Genomic DNA, 20,541 nt, shown 5'->3' with positions numbered 1-20,541 from the left:
CATATACCTTATAAAGAAACCACAAGTACTTACGCTAGTGGACAACTAGATCAGAATTTGTCTCCTTCTTTGGTTTTCCTTAGCCTGTTTTAATTCAAGAAAAGGCAGGATTGAAGACTGATTATTGATTATGGGCACCATTAATACTTTTAGTAGAGCCATGACGATTTCTATTTTCAATCTAGTTGCACAATTCATATTCTTCTCAGAGAGTTGGCAAATAAGATGTTCTTTGAAAAGCAAAATAGCTACCTTTAGAAACCACAGAATAAACCCGAATTTTATATGTGTTACATGAATCTTTGTTGTTTGTGGTGGACATGATGCTTAGACTCAGAGCCTTAGCACTGTCCCTGAGCTTTTTCTCACTTTGACCACAGTGCCACTTCTGATTTCCTCATGATTAATTTGACATAAGAATATCATGGACTTTCCTGCTGGCTGGTGTTGAAGCATGATCCTTAGATCATCCTCCTGAGTAGCTAGGATTTACAAGTATGAGACACTGGTGCCTGGCTTATAAATCACTTTTGTCATAACAGTATGCACCTATGTGTTGTCCTAGTCTGCAATGAAGTAATTGCTGAAATTAATAAATACTATTTTTTGTCTAGCAATCTTGATACAAACTGCTTACTTGCTACTTAAGAACTGGCCATCAGTGCCTCCAAGATGAATGCCAACTTCTTTATCATATATACTCTGTCATTAAGCTACCTTTTAGTCCTATTTCCCCTCTGCCCTTTCCTTGTATCTGCCTCTTGTCACAGTCTCATATTCCACTTGTCTCTGTCTTTTCCCCTGTGATTCTGCTGCCACTGTAACTTCTCCCTGTCCTTACCTTGAGTGCTGCTGTTTGTCCTTCACATTTATTATGGCTTACATATGGTTTGTCCCAATAAAGGTTCATGTGCTGGAAGCTAGGTCTTCAGTGTGTCAGTAATAAAGTGACAGGGCCATTAAAAGATGGACTCTAGAAGAAAGTAGATTGGTGATGTCATTGGGTTTCACTCACCACTGTATTGATGCTCTCTAGTGGCAATGTATCAGGTCTCATGGGGCTGGAATAATTCTGACACCTCTCCTGAATATACTACTCATTACTTGCACATGCGGTGCTGCCATTAAGATGCCATCTGCCAGGCCCTCGCCAGGGCCAGGCACATGCAAGTTCCATTCTACCACATCTCAAGAACTATCTGCTAATTAAATCAGTGCTTTACAAATTCCAGCCTCTGGTATTCTGTTTCAGCAACAGAAAACAGACTAAGATAATGCCCAGGGTTAAATAGTCCTTAAACATTTTATATTCTCTGGGTTTTCTAAAACAAAGATATACCATAGTATCTTCTAGATGTTCTATAATACACATATTGTGAGGGGGGAATGAAGGAGGAGGTAATAAACAGTACAAGAAATGTACCCAAGGCCTAACATAGGAAGCTGTAACCTCTCTGTACATGACTTGACAATAAATAAATACAAATAAATAAATACACATATTGTAATGTTTACAAAAATTTTCAATACATAAAATTAATATAAAACCAAGTTCATGGATCGCAGTAGTATTTTAATAACTAGAATCCAATATTTTTATTGATTTTTATATCACAAAACAGAAGGAAGCTATGCCTACTTTACTTTGGTACAGAAACCTTTTTTATCTTGAACATTGAATTAAATAATGGAACATTATTATAATAATCTAAGATAAATTACCTTATCTCATAGAATTGTGGGCTCCACACTTTGTACATCTTCTCTGAGCATTTGAGTAAAGAGCTCATGATAGTATTCAAGGTTCTTTCAGAAATGTTTAAGAAGGATTGATTGATTTTTTTTTAAAGTGTGGCACTAATGCTCATTCTCTAATTTGGGGGAATCTCTAGGGAAAATGATTATGAATCAAAGTAAAAAAGTAAAGCTGTACACACTGTGGTAAAAAAATAAGTTAACTGTAAAGATAAAATAATAGCTGTAAGAATTCAGAGAATGATGCATTGAGATTGTTCAAAAAGGATTAAGAAAGCAAGTAGGATTTGAGTTGGTATATAAATACTAATAAGACCAAGATATCCCAGGATGGGAACATTTTAGAAGAAGTATAGGCTAAAGAGACATGTGTTCTTTAGAGTCCAGTGTCTTGTTCTCATGGTTCCTACCTTCTCAGTTCACTTTTTCACCAAACACTGCTATTTGCCAGCTGCATTGCACAGTCACACTAGCCAAGATCTGGGAAAGAATCCAGTCGGAAACATGTAAGGAACTTCCTGACCGTTGCAGAAATTGCTGCAGAATCAAATCACTTTGTTGATTGGGCCTCACATCTGTTTCCTTGTTCTTTCACCAGCCCTGTGCTAAAGTGGATCGATCTCCTGATTCCTGACTCCTTGACCTTTCCACCACTCCCAAAGCCTTGCCATTATACTTTGGAGTCTGTGCACTTGGTTTGCTTTCTACCTTTTGTCTTTGAACTCCTTGAAACCACATGATCTAGTTTCTGTCTGGCTGAGCTCCTGACTTGCTAGTCTCACTCACATGCCTGCCCTATTCGTCCAGCTGGCTTACTATATATCTAGCACTGGCCAACTGTGTTGATGGCACCTCTATTGCTGAGAAGTTTTGTAGCCCAAATCTCTCTCTCAGCTTCTGTTCTCCTCTTGCAACTAGCTTGTTTGTTTGAAGGGATTCACTTGCAGAAACACTGATAACTTGTGAGAATACTAAAATAAAATAAATGGAATGAAACTAATTTATAAAACAGACTATAAAGACACGATGAAGTTTGTGTTTCATTATTCTTTTTTCTCTTGATCATCTATACCTCTATCAATCTAATATACCTGTCTATCATCTATCTATCCATCTATTTAGTTATATCTGTCTATCATCTATCTTTTAAAGGTGATAAACAGGGGGCTTACAATTGAATAAGTAAGGTAATGAGTACATTTGTTTTAAAATTTTGTTCTTTAGGGTCTCTGCCCAAAAGTAAGCAGGGTAGTTCACAGGGGTATGGAAAGAAATTATTATAATGACTAATTTAGTGTGTTTTATCTAAAATTTCTCTAAATACAAATGCTTATTTTAAATATAAGATCATGAAAAATTCACTTATATACTGCACAAATTTAGAATACAGATGTTTAATTATGAAATGATGAAGTCAGTCAGTCCCAATGCTAAAGAGTTATGGATGCTACCACACTTTGGAGCTGAAGGTTCTTGTCTTCAGACAAACCGTTCCTTAATCACACCTAGAGCAAAAGACTGTGGCATTTTATTCAGATGCAATGGAAACTCCACAAATAAAAGTTGATAATTTCTAAGAAGACTGAGAAATGTGGATGTATTCAAACACATTAAAAAATAAGCCCTGACAGTAAGTGTATATTCTACTTTGAGATGGTCAGCACTTTTTATAGTATCATGATTAGCCAATTACTTAACACAGTCTTTATTTCATTGTTGTACTCTAAAATTGTCACTTTTGCCAAGTTCAGTTATTTTGTGTGTATACGTGTGTGTCTATGTATGTATGTGTGCACGTATCTGAATAAGTATATGGATACATATACATATCTATATACATATACACATACATGTTTATATGTGTGTATATATATATGTATCTGTATACATACATAAAACATTCTTATTTAGAGCACATGACTAAATAAATTTTAGGGGTTGTTAGTCTATTGTTATCGAATTGAAAAGTTTTTGATATATCAGTAAAGCTTATTTTCAACATACCCATGACAAAATGTTTAGAATTTCCTAGTTTACTTTGAACAAGTTGTTTAGCTAATATATTCTAATTAATATTAGCTAATATGATCTAATTTATGTCTTGATTCTCACATGAAGTCATTCAGATCTATTGGAAATTTAAGTCACATACTATTTTCCTAAATATTCTGAGTTTATTTGAATGAATTAAATTTTGAGTTCTTGAGACATGATATACCTACACACTCTAGCTGCATCTGCAAGCTTTTATTTAGAATAACAAGACTCACAACTCTAAAAGTCTTTAAGAGTATCACTTCTGCTAATGTAGTTCATATAACAAAATCTTTTTTTTTTGGTGACAGCAAATTCTTCATAAATATTTCTATCAATTCTTAATTCAATTTTATTTATTTACATAAACTTTGCAGCTCAAAAGATAAAGGAGAGGGGCTGGGGATATGGCCTAGTGGCAAGAGAGCTTGCCTAGTATACATGAGGCCCTGGGTTCGATTCCCCAGCACCACATATACAGAAAAAGGCCAGAAGTGGCGCTGTGGCTCAAGTGGCAGAGTGCTAGCCTTGAGCAAAAGGAAGCCAGGGACAGTGCTCAGGCCCTGAGTCCAAGGCCAAGGACTGGCAAAAAAAAAAAAAAAAAAAAAAAAAAAGATAAAGGAGAATCTATTATTTTAGTCTAAGGAGGTGATCAGTTATTTATATTGAAAGAGTTCCAAATATTATTTTTTCTGCCCATTCCACAAATAAACGTAGTAAAGAAGTGTGAGCAGAGCGCTGTAACATCATAAATGCACAGGATGGTTTACTGAGAAAAACTCATTATAACTGTAAAATCAGTGTAGTTCTATTTTTCAGTGGTGTTCTTCAGGAAAGAGGCAGCAGAGGGAGAATTCTATTTTTTTTTTTAACAAACCTATTCTTTTTTTTTTTCACTTTTAAACCAGTCTCTAATTTTCAATTAGTTGAAGGAGGTACATATGCACTCACAAACAGTAATTCAAAGAATCAAGAATTTGGATTATCAACATGTATACACTACTTCATGTATTTTTTAGACCGTAATTAGAATGTTATCTAGTTTACATGTAAAAGAAGAAAGAATTAGTATCACATTTCCACTTCTACTTTAAGTGTTTTCAAATTAAATTTCCTCAAACTCCAGTAGAAAGCACTCTCACTATGACAAGGGGCAGGGAACTTACTGAACAGAACTTGCTACACAAATTTTAATGTTCTCTGTAGTATCTTTAAATGTCTGACATACAACAGCTGAGGCAGATGGATAAAATGATAGCATTTAATTTTTTTAATTCAGCATATTCTTGAAGATAATTTTGTGTAATTAACAAACCCATTCTTTCATGGGTTGACAGTACTTGATTAACAACTAGACATCTAGTGTTTGAACCTGGGAAGCAGCAAGCAGAATGCCTTAGGTCTACACGCTCCCTCAGACCTCATGGGATCCGCCCGTGGTCACTCATGATTGCTTATTCAAAGTTCATTAAAAGGTGTGGTTTATATTTATTCTCCTCATATTTAATGGAAACTGGGTATTGCTTATATGGTTTGTCAATAAGGAAAACAAATGTTAGTCTATAGTGTTTTTTACTTAGATAAAACATATTAAGTGAACCACATCAAAGTTAACCTTAAGAAACAATCTCCCATTCTTATATTATGGCACTAATACTATTGCACCTCAATTGAAAATAAAAATTTTAAAGTTTTAACTAACACAATCTTAAAAAGCATACCCAATTTCTTTGTTTATGCATTAAATTTGGCCTCTGCTATCCTGTCTTTCTACATCTACAAGATCGGAAATGAAAACAATGTCACAGAATTTTCCCCCTTGTTCTCCCAGGAAGTTAATTAAAATGGGAGCATTCCTGCTCCCATGATCTCTTCTCCCAGCTCAGATAAAAGACAGATTGTACACAGAACTAGAAGACACCTGCAAAGTCTGCTTTTGTGCAGAAGCGGGGTGACCAGAATACCCAGGCTGCAGCTAGCTTCCTGGATTCAGATCTTGGCTCTGCTAATGAATTAACCGCATGTACTTTGCTCTGGGCATAAAGTGTGAAAAGACATGTAAGTTCCCTAATAAGGTACCTGATACACAAAGAGTATTTTGTAAGTCAGAGGTGATGTTACTACTGTATGTGGAAGACATACCTTGTTAACAGGAGAGTTCAAGGAGGTGAAAGGCCTGCTTATAATAAAATAAATTAAAGATAAGTAGCTGGAGGAGAAGACCTAAGTTGACATGAGTGACAATGAATTTTAACATATTTTTACCCTTCAGGTATGTATTATGAAAACAAAAACTAGAAAAATACTGTAGACCTAAAAAGCTATTTTATAGATTGAATTAAATGATAAAAAATAGTCCCAATAAAATAAAAAAAGAGTGAGGGAAAAGGTTTCATTGTCCACAAAAACTGTTCTCTTTACCTGACTGTAACCCCTCTGTACATCACATTTATAATAACAATAAAAAACTGAATTAAAAAATGAAAAAGGATTCATTCTTACATTTGTTGAAGAGAATTTGAGTAGTCACAAATGTATTGTAAGAAATTCATGTTGTTTATTCATCATCCTTTATTTTTTCCCAAAACTAACCATACACATATATGTGCTTATTTAAACATCAGACTCATGAGGAGATTGAGAAGCACACAAAAATTTAATTTTCCCGATGTCTAATTAGTCCCATAGCAGGTGGCTCTGCCCTAAAGCCTACACCTAAACCATTGCTCCATGTCTTCTTTTTCATGTTAATAGAACACATATGGATTCCTGGTTATTAAAAAATTCAGTAGATGAATGATGTGCCACATTGGCCAGAGGTATCTGTTTTCCCCATGAGTAATTTATCCTCTGGGCAAATTGTGTGCAATGTAGTCAGTGGAAATGAATAATCAGTGCTGTTCAAAGGATCGTGTATTACTGAGAGTGTAGTAGAGCATCTTATGATTAACCCAGCCTAATTAGAGATCACACAACTATCAAATGGGAATACATTGCTTAGGCCTTAACTCTAGATGAATGGTTAAATATTATGCCCATTAAAATATAGTGACAGATTATTTAAGCTAAAATTTTATAAATGTTTTTATTTTAGGTACTTATTATTTTAGCTAATAAATAACCTTTAACAAAAGAGTCATTCCTCTTATTTCTCATTGATTTTCCTTCCCAGAGCTTCCAGGGCCTTTTTATTATATTTGTAGGTCAAGTGGATAATTGTCTTTAAACAGACCTTTAAATCTACCAACTGAGTTAGTTCATTTATTAACAGCAACAACAAAAACATGTTTTTCAAGAATCCTTTTTTGTAATTAACAGTTGGCATATGATCACAATGGAATACATTTTAATTACTTTCAAGATCTCTGAAGAGACTAACACTTTAAGTCATCTGGGACTCTTATAAACATAGAGATGTTATAGTCTCTACCTACATATTCCCCTCAAAACTGCAAGAATAGTGATGTCAGAATTGTTTTCTTTTTCTTTCTTTGTCTTGTCTGAATTTTGAGAAATTGAATAGTTACACAAAATTAAAGAATATAATATTAACAGAATAAAACATTGTGCTCAATGTATTTTTTAATTGTTTTGCTAAAAATACACTGTATACAAAAACTTCTTTAAAGTCTCATAATTATTAATTTATAACAGTGATTATCTAGAAAATGTTTACTGATGAGATAAAGTTTAGGATGTTATGTTTAATAAGCATTTGTTATAGACCTTTTTATTTTAAAATAAGCAAAAATTTTAAAATAATTTAGAGTAAAGGTCCTTGATGCTAAAATAATTGTTTTAGGGTTTGTTGAGTGTAGTGATTGTGAATTTTGACCTAAGAAGTCAGTGGCTTAGTTTTTGACTTTAGTATTACTTATTAATCTTCATGCCCTTTGGTCAGCAATCTGGGGGAAGAGCCACATGAACTGAGCATGACAAGGTCCATGACCTTGGTTTGGTTTGTTTTTTTTTCCATTGTGTCTGAGGCTAAGCTGTTTTAGAAACTCAAAAGTATTTTGCAAAAATTAACATTGATTGTGAGATTGGTAGCAGAAATGATGGGAGCAAAGTGAGAAAATACACATTAAGTTCTAAATTTAGCTACTGATCAATGTGCTGCAAACTGGGGCTGTTGAGAGTGGACTGGTATATAGAGGGCCCGCCCCCACAGGGATGCTGTGGGCCCAAGTCCAGCCTCTGGCTCATAGGCTTTGCTCTTGTGTCCTATGATGCTTGGGCAGGCTTTAGCCTTAAACTACATGTGGAGATGACTAACATCAAAAGAACAAATTAGTTGCTTTTTTCCAGTATATCAGAATTTACACACAGTAGAATTATTTATTCATGCATTTAAGTCTTTTGAAAGTGTTTTGCATTTCGAGTGGAAGGGTTTGGTAGAAGAAAGTATAAACAAAGATTGTGGCCTTTCTGTAGCAATTCCAGAAAGTTTCCTTTAGGAAGACCTACAGAGGCTGTTTGGAACACCCTCATGCAAAGTAGTAATACTGGACTTCCCTTAAAGACTTGGCAAGCTAGCAAAATGCAATAGAGGGATACTTTGATAGAGAATGTCATTGGCTTTCCATTTTCCATTTTCACTGCAATCTATCCACTGCGATCTATCCTCCATTTTATTTTCATGAGATTTCTTCTAGAATCCAATTTCAATGAGTTGCTTGCAACTCAATGTTGCATTTAATAAAGCAGTGGTTTTTTTAAAACACAAGTCTAATAAAATAACCTTTCATTTTATTTGATAGGGTAGCTTTATTTTATTTGAAATATAACTTCTTTGTGACTAAATAACTACATATATAGGAGGATACTTTGAGATACACTAAATAAAATCTAAAGGAAGTTTATATTTTCTACAATCTCACCACTACTATTGGAGGGAAATTCTTTTTTTTGGCGGGGGGGTGGTATTTCTTTTAATTCTTTTTAGTTTTTTGTATATTGACACACATGTAAAAAGAAAATGAAACTTAAATGAGCAATTCTTTACAAGTCAATCATAATTTTATATATCTTACTCATATGTCAGGGAAAAAATCACCAACTATTATGGAAACTGGACAAATTATATCCCAAAAGAACCCAACAAAATAGAAAAACACTTCATATAAGTCATGTCTAAATATGAAATGAACTGCTTCCTGGGTACCTTCACATTCTTCTCTTCTGGGTGCTGATGTACATACAACACATTGTTTCCTCGGATAAATGCGTATTTGTTCTTCAGCTGTCCACATACATATTCCTCTGTCTGCTCCAGGGCTATATTCATGTCCAGGCAAGCCAGGACCCCTCGATAATCTACTCCAGAATTTAATTTTACTACAATTGGCTGTCTGATGATTTGCTTTAAGAAGTCACTAGGGGTTTGCTACCATAGACTCATTTTAACAATCTTGGAAAGCAGGAAACCTGAGTTCTAATCCCAGCTCTGCTACTTATTTAGCAGTGTGACTTAAGTCATCAATTCATCTCTCCTGGCCCCAGGTTCATCTCCGGGGCCTCTATGTCTCACGCTCTGAAAGCTAACGGCTGGAGGGCAATTCTTAATCAATTGATTAAGATTACTTTTGCAGTGAAGCCTAGATGTTAGACTTTTAGGAAGCTTACTGGTGATCTGATCTGCACCCAACAAAACAGCTAATGTGTTAAAGCTTCAGCCACAGTGTACACATTACTTTTAGTTTAATTGACATTATTTAGATGTTCTTATTTTACTTATAGCCAATATTTTCCATGCTTTTTCTTGCTTACAAAGTTTTCATAACGTCTACTTGTGTATTATAGTGAAAGCTTTCATATAATGTTGGCTATTTCATTTGTAAGTCAATAGAAAACATTTGGGCTGTATCATTTGATTTTTTGTTGTTGTTGTTGAGTCATTTCCAAATCAAATCAAAGAGAACGAGCAAACCTTGCTGTTCCCAGTTGCCACATTGCCTTTTGCAGGTATGTAGCAATCACAAGATGATCAGCAAGCAGGTTGTTTTCTCACAACTTTCCTGGAATTGGGAATTATTATTTGCTAAAGAGTTTAAATCTTCATTGTTTGCAAGACTCTAATAATGAAAAAAGCGGGGAAATGCTGCAATGAGCTACATTTATAAATGGAGCCATGGGCAGTTCCAGGAAGTGGAGGGATGTTTGCAGTGCTGAGTCTATAATTAGAATCAAGTAGGCTAGTGGAATTCAAAAGTGACTTTCTAAGTCATTGCCAACCTAAAAATTTAAGTGTGAAGTTACTTCAGCAACCAAGAATGGGTAAAAAGTAACCACTGTTGCTTATGTCAAACATGTACTACTTATTGCATTATTCTAAATAAGTCAACAGAACTTCAGTGAATCAAAACAAACGTAACAGTAGTAACCTGCTTTACCTTCTTAAAGTGTCTATTAAGTTCTAAATCTAACTGCTTGGAAAACGTTTCCTCTATAACTGAGAGATATCCTCTGTAATAGAGAATCCAATAAAAGGTGAAACAGCAAGAGTTTCATTTTGTGTTATGAACTCTGTGTTGTAGATAGCATTGCTTTCAAGCAAGAAAAACAATAACAACAACAAAATCAAGCTATTAACTAATTGCTCAAAACACATCCAGATATTCAAAAGATTTCTCTTGGGTTTTAAATTGGGCTCTTTTTCTCTTGCTTTTCTCTTATTTGTGTGAACATCAGCATCATTTTTCTAAAGGGAGAGTTTGTAGGGTGCTTATTACATAAGTACATTATATGGCTTATATTTTTTGATTTCATGATAGCTCATAGAGAGATATAGTTCACTATTTCATTTCTTTTTCTATAGTGGAAACTGAGCTTATTGGAGATGAAAACTTAATTTAAGATTACTCAAGAAATGGAAAGAGGGAGGGAAAGGGTGACATTGTCTGAAAAGAAATGTACTCGTTACCGACTTATGTAACTGTACCCCATCTGCACATCACCTTTATAATAACAATAAAAATTAAATAAAAGATTACTCAGGAAGAGCAGATGCATGAATTTGATTGAGGCATCACAGATCCCAAAGATTGTCCTTCCAAATTCTGTCCTTGAATATATGTATACACTGATGAAGACAGTTTTGCTCACAGGGATGAGTAAATCCTATCAGGCAGAATATGCTAATTCTTACAGGAAAGTCCCAAAACTTTGCACAATTCTGGTTGTTATGATTCTATAGGAAGCTTTGCTTAATTCTCAAGAAGCTAGCAGAGATCTGATGACAGGCCACATCGTATCAGACTAAACAAAAGTCCATGTCACTTATCTATTTTTTTTTTTTTTGCCAGTCCTGGGGCTTGAATTCAGGGCCTGGGTACTGTCCCTGAGCTGCTTCTACTCAAGGATAGCACTCGTCCACTTGAGCCACAACACCACTTCCTGTTTTTTTCTCTTTATGTGGGTCTGAGGAATTGAACTCAAGGCCTCATGCATGCTAGGCTAAGCCACCTTCTCAGTCCCCCATGCCACTTATCTAAACATCGATTTCCCAGAGCTAGTTCTGTTCTATTAATGATCATAGCATTAGACTTTAATCTTCATGCTTTTTTTCAGTGATTTTTTTTTACATCTTCCATCTTTTACATCTAGTTTTACATACTCCAAGTGCAGTATGTTTTTTTGGGTTTTTTTTGGCCAGTACTGGGCCTTGGACTCAGGGCCTGAGCACTGTCCCTGGCTTCCTTTTGCTCAAGGCTAGCACTCTGCCACTTGAGTCACAGCGCCATTTCTGGCTGTTTTCTGTATATGTGGTGCTGGGGAATCGAACCCAGGGCCTCATGTATACGTGGCAAGCACTCTTGCCACTAGGCCATATCCCCAGCCCCTCCAAGTGCAGTATGAAAGGCAGATAGCAAACAGTCAAGAGAAAGTATAGATTTGAATGTAGATGTATTTAAATTTGAAATCCAGCTTCGTAAGATATTTGCATCTGCTTTTGCTGTTGTTATTGATGGGGCTTGAATTCAGGGCCTGGGCACTCACTGTCCTGAGATTTTTCTCTCAAGGCCATCATTCTACCACTTTGAGCCACAGCTCCACTCCCAGTTTTCTGATAAATTAATTGGAGATAAGTCTCACCAACTTTCCTGCCTGGGCTGACTTCAAACCATGATCAAAAATCTCTGAGTAGCCAGGATTATAGGCATTAGCCACTGATGCCTATACTTTATACAGTGTCTGACCTATAGTAATATCTCACCTCTGACACTTTTCACTCCACAAATATTTCTAGAACCATTCTTTAATATTTGTGTTTTGAATACAAATATTATATAATGTGAAATACATATCATCAATGCTTTCCTGTTTTCATTTATTAATGCAATACATACATATAGTCTAGACTTAATTCCAAGTAATTTTGTTGGTCTTAGGAAAGATTGCCACTACTTCTTATTTTGCATCTCGTAATTTCTGTAAACTAATTCCTCCCCCACCCAGCACATATTTTTATGCCTGCCATAATCAAACCCTCTGGGAAAGTTTGTCCTATTTTATTCTTTTTTTTTTTCCGAAATGCAAAAGCAAGGCAAGGCTTTATTCAAGCGAGCTGCAACTCGGGCCTCATCCTACCCACCGAAACAGCGGAGGTTAGGAGGAAGCCCTGAGCTGCGATTACACAGGGCTTATAAAGGCAAAAAAACAAAGTTACAACAATCAGGTGTTCAAGCAAGCAAGATTAGGACACAGGTACAAATCTGATTGGCTCAGGGCTCGAGGCACTCCGGGGGCAGTCAGAGTTAAGCATTCCCAGCGGTTAGAGTTCTAGACTGGCTGGGTCCTAATAAGCTTGTCCTGGGTTTGCTCACAGGGCCTGCTTATCTCAGGTTCACGAAAAGTGGGGTTCGCCTGGTAAAGTGGGGCCTGACTTCAAAGTCTGGCACTTCAAAGGGATTGTCCCCAACTTTGAGGTTTGCTTACAACTCTTAAGAATAACAAGATCATACCTCTGTTCTTTCCAGGCTAAATTCAGTTTATATTCCTGATGGTGTGTATGCAGGACACATGTACCCTTAGAGCATTCAGAAATTCCTGAGGCTCCAGAGCTAGGATTGAACTGAAAAGCGTAGGTCCAGCCTTCCTGTTTCTTGCATCCATGCTGAACTTTGGAGTTTAGGTCCCCTGTAGACTGTACTTCTGTCCATGGATTTGTTTCGGATGCTGAGAAGAGCTTTCTGAAGAGAGAAACCCAACTATACATGCAGAGCAGAAAGGCTAGGAAGATCCTCCTTTGTAAATACCCAGGAGCCATCGGGCTCCAGGCTGTAGAAGTGACATTTGTTCCTCAAATGACTGAAATGGGTACAGATCTGGACCTTCTGTTTTGTCTCCATACCTCTCAATGGCTGCGTCAAGCCTGTCCGAATCTGAGCGAATCTCTCAGGGTCGATGCTTTCCTTCCACCACTTTTGAGGGCAGTAGCTCTCCACAGGGGCAGGATAGAGTCCTTGTCTCAAATGGCCCAGCCTGGCCTTGTGGCTCAGGAGGTTCTGCAGGGCAGCCATGGAGATGCGGTTTCCATAGAAACTGAAGAAGCGGAGCTGGGAGTTCTGGCTCAGGGTAGGCAGAATGAAAGAAAGCTCTGAATCAGTGATAGACACTATTCCAGGGCCAGGGTCTCCAGGTTGCTGGCTACATGCTCCAGCAGTGCTCGAAGGGGCTCAGGACTGACGTCGTCCATGAAAAAACGCCTCAGACGCAGGTGCTTGAGGTACGTGGTGTAGGGATAACGGGGACAGAAACCAAAGGTTGGACTCCATCATCACACAATGACTCAGAGACAAGGCCTTCAAAGGGAGCAGGCTCCTGAGGATGGAGGGCAGGTTTTCATGACAGAAGATGACATCTTGCACATGAAGCTCCTGTAGATGCTTCAGCAGCTCCAGATATGCCTCCCATTTGGGGCTGAATGTGTAGAAACCTGCACCCATCATGTAGAATTTGAGGATGTGAAGATTCTTCATCCTGCTCAGGTAAGGTACCAATGTTTGCATGGTTTCTAGACCTAAGAATTTAGTCAACTCCAGTTCCTGGATTGAGTCGAGATTCACCACCAGCAGAGCCTTCTGGATTTCAGAGATGGATTCAGACTGAACCTTCATCTTCCTCGAGCACAGATGGACTTGTTCTTTTCTCTCTCTCTGGCCCACTGGAGCAGGTAGTTTTGGACAGGATCATGGGTGCCATCTTTGATGGTCAAGTCCATGGCTATGATCAAGGCTTGTTCTTCAGTCATCCCAGAACAGCAACTCAGTGTTGTCTTCTCAGTCAAATTGTCTGGATAGAATATTTGTACCGTAGAGGTATATCCTCATGTCCAGAACTCTGGGTGCTCATTCCGCAGATTGAACACTTGTAGTTTCCACCCACTGGGGCGCTCCTTCTGGGAAAGAAGCAGATCGAGCTCATCCAGGACAGCCTTGAAGGTTTCCAGGTCTGGTGACTGGGGCCAGGTCCCCCACGAGGAGGCAGGGGAAAGGCCAGGCCTGCACCATGGCCTTCAGCACCTGTCTGGGCCCCCATAAAGAGCAAAGGGAAGAGCAGAACCAGCAGATCGTCCAGGGCAGAGATGGCCAGGGCCGGGTGCCTCAGCAGACTCTTGAGTGAGATGCTGGAGCCAGGGTGGGGTCTCGTTGTTCATCTTGGTGGATGAGATGTGGATCAGGTGTGCAGGGCTCACTGGATCCTAGCAGGGGCTAGGCACTGACTGCAGGCTCCAGGACGCTACTTTTCTGTCCTATTTTATTCTTTAAGAAACATTTGAAATTGGTTCTTAAGACTTTTCTTTACAGATGAAATCCAGTTCTCCATTTCTGTTTGTGTCTATCCTGTCCATAGTTACAATTCTGTAAAGTTCTCCACTTCACCTTTCCCTCCAGAATGTCAATGGCTGAATTTGCCAGGTAGTGACTTCAGTGTCTCTTCCATTCCTTCAGTTATTGTGTCTGATTGTTTCTTGGCATTATTGCACACTAATTTTGTGCAGATACTAGAACTTTTCCTCCTGCATATGTTCTCCTGCACAAGCATTTGCTTGGGCTTGAGCTGTAGCAGCACAGGGCTTTGGCACAGAACCTGTAGGTCCACGTCAATTCAGGATTTGCTTGTAAAGCTAACTGAAAGCCTGGCATTTCATATGTAGAATTTGGTTGGTATTTTTTCTAAAATCATTTATATGTTGTTTTAATGCCTGCCTACTAAAGACTACCACTTTGTTTTCTAATTATGCTTCAAGTGTGGCATACTATCTTCTTCTTCAGATACTCTTTCTGAACTTCTTTTTCTAGTTTTTAGCATATCTAGTTACTAATAGCCTTTTTCCTATATTCCAAATTGAGAACTAGAGATTATAAAGAACCAAAGAGGATATCATTTATTCTTTGCCCCAATCTGCATTCCACTTTTATTTCATCTCATATGTATTTCTCAAGAATACATTTAGATTTACAGACAACAGACAAAAGAGTCTCACCTAATAGTGATAGTAATTTCCTCTAAAATATAAAACATAATGTATTATATATATTAAATATATAATCTACAACTATAGAATAAGACTTTTTGCTCACTTTTATTTTAGTTAAGACCTTATAAATAAGAGAAAAATGATTAAAGTTTGAGAAGTTGAATTTTTCACCGAAGTAATTTGATTGTGTGGTCCTCTTAAACAGCATTAATTTTTCATAGTCCTGGAGGCTTGGAACTTCAAAGTAGCAGCAGACCTCACCTTGGAGGTTGCATTTTCCACAGATGAATTTGAGGGTGGAGAACACAAATATCTGGAAACATCTGGACTATCCTTTTCTCATTGTTAGTACCGAGTCTTTAAATTCCAGACTTCATTCTTAGCTAGGCTGGCCCAGTGTAACTGAGCTAGACATAAGGCCCCACTTTTTATATAGGACCTCGATTTCACCCATCTAAGGAATAACTAAAACACAATCTACCTACTTTTACACTTTACCTTGCTACTGGGGTCATGGTTGGATGCCACTGTGTACGTATAGCTACCCTCTTAGAAAACAGAGGAATCTCTCAGAATTCTCTGCCTAGGCTGACCTGGAACCATGATTCTCCCAATCATAGTCTCTTATGTAGCTTGAGGTGATAGCCACTATGTCCAGTATGGGTTGAGAAGAGAGCTCATGAACTTTTCTTCCTCCACAGGCCTTGAACTATGATCCTCCCATCCTCAGCCTCCCAAATAACAACATTTACAGTCATAAACAACTGGTATCTAGAAGCAAATGCTCTTAAAAATAGCCTGCAGACTTTTAAAATTAAAAATAATCATCTTTTATTTAACCTCCAGGGTCCATTTTTATTTTTCATTATTCTGAATTTAGGTGCACATTATAATTTATATAACCTTTTAGATTGTAAAATAATTTTTATTTTGTTAGTGCTAATGGATTTTAGCTCAGGGACTTAGACTATTAGGAAAATGCTCTGCCTCTTGAATTGTGCTCTCTTTACTATAGTTAATTTAAAATAGGGTATCACATTTTTGCCTAGAGTCAGCATTGGACCAAGATCTACCTACTTATTCTTCATACCCAGCTTATTTGTTAAGACGGAGATCTCACTAACATTTTGCCTGAGCTGATAAACTGAGGTACTCTAGATATCTACCTCCCAAGTACCTGGACTGACAGGCTTTAACCATAACAATAATTTAAAAATAATTTAAAAATAGTTGTTAAACCATGCTATTGGGGGAGTAATTAACATTTTGTAATTTACTTCCACAACAAACTAGGCCAATCAAGAAATATATATTTTATTAGATGAATTAAAACAGTGTCTCGCTGGAACCTTTCATTCAGGATTTACTTTTATTTAAAGCCAATTACATGATTTCCAAGAAAGTGAATAGCTACATAGAAATAGCATAATGGTTAGAACATAAGTGCATCCTTGATTTTAAAATTTTCTTATGTGAAAATGTAACTTGAGGATGGTGGAGAACAATGAAATTGGTGACACTGATCAAGAAGGATGGTACTTAAGAATATGCATGTTGATAAATTGACATGTTAAGCTGAAACCCTCTTATATATTTAAAGATAATAAATAAAAATTTAAAAGTCTTACCTAGGTTCTTTTGACTGCCTAAAAATATTCTTACAAGTGTCACCAATGTGTTGTTGCCTGATGAGTCTAGTTGTAACTTTCCATTTTTCCATCTTCCTTTCATTTTGTTAGCAATGTCCTATTACATAGAACTCTCCCTTCTTAGCATTTTAATTAGTTTAAATTTTTAGTCTGGAACCAAGAGAATCACTTAAAAATTAGCACTTCTATGTGCCCTCATGGTTTAATAAATGAAACATTATCAACGGAATTCACTGTGCTACTTCTAACTAGAAGTAGCCACTATTCAAAATTCAGCTTTTATAACCCCAGGCATTTCAAATATAGTTTTTGCTATAGCATTCATAGCTCTTTTGTTTATCTTTTCATTATCTTTAAGTAGTTGTATAAAGGGGTTTCAACATGTCAGTTTATACATACAGTACATTTTGATCAATGTCACCCCTTCCATCACTCTCTCCCACCCTGGCTGTTCTAACCTCACTTACTTGGTTCCATGTTTACATATGCACATTGAATATTATTACTATATGCACCCAACCTTCCTCTCTCCATTCCTCTTCCTTCACCTGTCCCCTTGAGCCCTACCCTCCTCTAACAAAACATTTTTCAGCTTCCTGGAATGTATTTATAATTCTTAGTAATACATCATCTGTTGTACTTTCATATTTTCTTAACCTTTTGTGTGTCTAAGTTTTTCAGAATCTAGTTTGATTTCTTCATTGACATGGTTTTAGGAGACTAGTTCCCTCTTTTCAAGGACCACTGATGTCATCTAAGTCTTTGATCTCTGTAGCTTAAACTATATCAAAAACCATTTGTCTGCTTATATTTAATTCTTCCAATGCATTCTCCATGCTAATATGTGGACTATCTTTACAAAATGTTAGTGCCCTTTTCTTGCTTTTAAGGAAAATGGGAAAAATCCAGTGCTTCCCCATGATCCTTAAAATGATGTAAGATAAATTCCATGGTGTACAACCGATATATAGAACAGTTACAGCCTGTCTCTGGTCATGTCTCTGGCCTTATATTTTGTCACCTTGTTCACACAGTCTGTACCCTGAATACATTTGCTATTTCTCATTCATTGTGAATTTTATGTGTTTACCTATAGACCTATTTTCCCCCTTACCCCATGCAATGGTTACTTCATAATAGGAGCTTTTCTAGTACATTCTCATTAAAACGCAATTAAAGGAGATCTCAAGCTGTGTTACTAGTCACTTAAATATTTCTATTCAGAATGTGATCTGAAGACAAGCAGCACTGACATCCCTATGAAGCTAGCTGGAAATGTAACATACTAGTCCCACCCTGACCTACTGCATCAATGACTCGGTTTATGCATTACTGGTTCTCATGAGCCTGCTGCTACTGGTGCTCAAGTATTGTAAAAGCATTGATCACATAAGCAATAAATGCTGCTTCTTTTTTTTTTTTTTTAACTTTCTCTCTCTCTCTCTTTTTTTTTTTTTCTAGTCCTGGGCCTTGGACTCAGGGCCTGAGCACTGTCCCTGGCTTCTTTTTGCTCGAGGCTAGCAGTCTGCCACGTGAGCCACAGTGCCCCTTCTGGCCGTTTTCTATATATGTGGTGCTGGGGAATCGAACCCAGGGCTTCATGTATACGAGGCAAGCACTCTTGCCACTAGGCCATATCCCCAAGACTGCTTCTTGATGTTTCTTGTAGAACTTAGTTCTAGGAGCTGTATCTTGCTCAATATGGAATCCTCCAAACCTTTTGCACAACATGGAGACTCTGTTCATCTACACTGACTGACCTGCTTTATACTTTTTCTTACCTCCTGCAAGCGTGTATGATCTTCTAAGAAATTATGCTTGGAACATAGGTATTTTCAGCCCTAAAACAACCAAATTATTCATCTCCATGAGATGAATTTATTTCATATAAATTGGATAAATTTCATATAAATTGGATAAATCATTTCCAGTTTATAATTAGAATTGGTCTATGCAGGACCCACAAACTCAAAGGCTATTTTCATAAGCAAAGAAATTTCAGAAAGATCTGTTATATTTAGAGAAGATAATACATTATTTCTTAAGACAGAAGCTGTCTCATTTATTTATATAAGACTCACTTAAAACCAGTGTTTTTTTTTTTAAGTACAAACAAACTGCATGCTGTTGGCTCACACCTTTACTCCTAGCTATTCACAAGGTTGTGATCTGAGAATTGTGGCTTGACACCAGTCCAGGCAGGAAGTCTGTGAGACTTTGATTGCCAATTAACCAAAAAGAAAAAAAAAAGCCAGAACAGGAGCTGTGATTCAAGTATTAAAGCACTAGCCTTAAGCAGAAAAGTCCAAGGACAGTGCCTAGACCCTGATTTCAAGTACCAGAACTCTCTCTCTCTCTCACACACACACACACACACACACACACACACACACACACTACATTCAATTATTAATAAAACAAAAATATAAATGTAAATATATACCAGAATAAAATCATAAAACATCTTAGAAATTCAAAAGTATTGCTACCACTGTCATTTTTGTTATGTTACAACTGATTAGTCAAAATTTTTCTAAATTTTGAGCTTTACTTTTTTTTTTTTTTTTTTTTTTTTTTGGCCAGTCGTGGGCCTTGGACTCAGGGCCTGAGCACTGTCCCTGGCTTCTTCCCGCTCAAGGCTAGCACTCTGCCACTTGAGCCACAGCGCCGCTTCTGGCCGTTTTCTGTATATGTGGTGCTGGGGAATCGAACCTAGGGCCTCGTGTATCCGAGGCAGGCACTCTTGCCACTAGGCTATATCCCCAGCCCCTGAGCTTTTCTTTTAATAAAGATTTTATTAAATTGAGTATATTTAAGTTATTGAACTGTGTGTGTCAATGTATATAATATGTATATTGCAATGCAACATTAAGAAAACATATTTATTACTATAGATTATAAAAAACTTTAAGAAATCATTTTTAAGGGTAAGGAAATGTAGCTGTTGACAGAGAGAGAGACCTTGCATAGCATGCACAAAACCCTGGGTTCAATCCCCAGCACCACAAAAAAAGAGCCTATGGCTCATGCATATAATCCTAGGTACTCAGGACAATCATGGTTTGAAGCCAGCCTGGGCAAAAAAGTCTTGTGAAAGTCTTATCTCCACTTAGCCCCTCAAAAAAAATGGAAGTAGAGCTGTGGCTCAAAGTGGGAGAGCACTAGCCTTGAGCAAAAGAGCTCAGGGACAGAGCACCGGCCCCGGTTCAAGCCCACCACTCTCTCTCTCTCTCTCTCTCTCTCTCTCTCTCTCTCTCTCTCTCACACACACACACACACACACACACACACACACACATCTCAGAAAGGTATATATTTTGGCTTATATTTTAGTTTATTATAATAAACCTAAACTATCTAATATATTTAAATTATGCATTAGTACTAGCAAAGGGTATTGGCTTTTTATTTAAAAGGCCTCACCTGTTTAGATCTTTCATTGTTTGATTTTTTCTTTCATGTTGCTCGTCTAAAAAATATTTGGTAAATAACAATACTGTTTTTAGGACAGCGTATACAGTGAAGTTGTAGATGCTTCTCATTAGAAATCCCGATGCCAATATTTACTTCTAAAATATGAATTTACTTCTAAAATATGAATTTACTTCTAAAATTTACTTC

At 37.0% G+C, this 20,541-nt stretch overlaps 1 protein-coding gene and 1 pseudogene across 1 annotated transcript in view; one reads left to right on the top strand and one right to left on the bottom strand.

The window, feature by feature from the left end:
* The window catches only part of Adgrv1 (adhesion G protein-coupled receptor V1), a 496,777-nt gene that overhangs the window by 256,419 nt on the left and 219,817 nt on the right, over nt 1-20,541 (top strand). The window lies entirely within an intron of this gene.
* LOC125340012 lies at nt 8,956-9,190 on the bottom strand (annotated as a pseudogene).

This window comes from Perognathus longimembris, chromosome 22, assembly GCF_023159225.1.
Source record: "Perognathus longimembris pacificus isolate PPM17 chromosome 22, ASM2315922v1, whole genome shotgun sequence".
Taxonomy (NCBI): Eukaryota; Metazoa; Chordata; class Mammalia; order Rodentia; family Heteromyidae; genus Perognathus; species Perognathus longimembris.
This window is presented reverse-complemented; position numbering and strand designations above follow the sequence as displayed.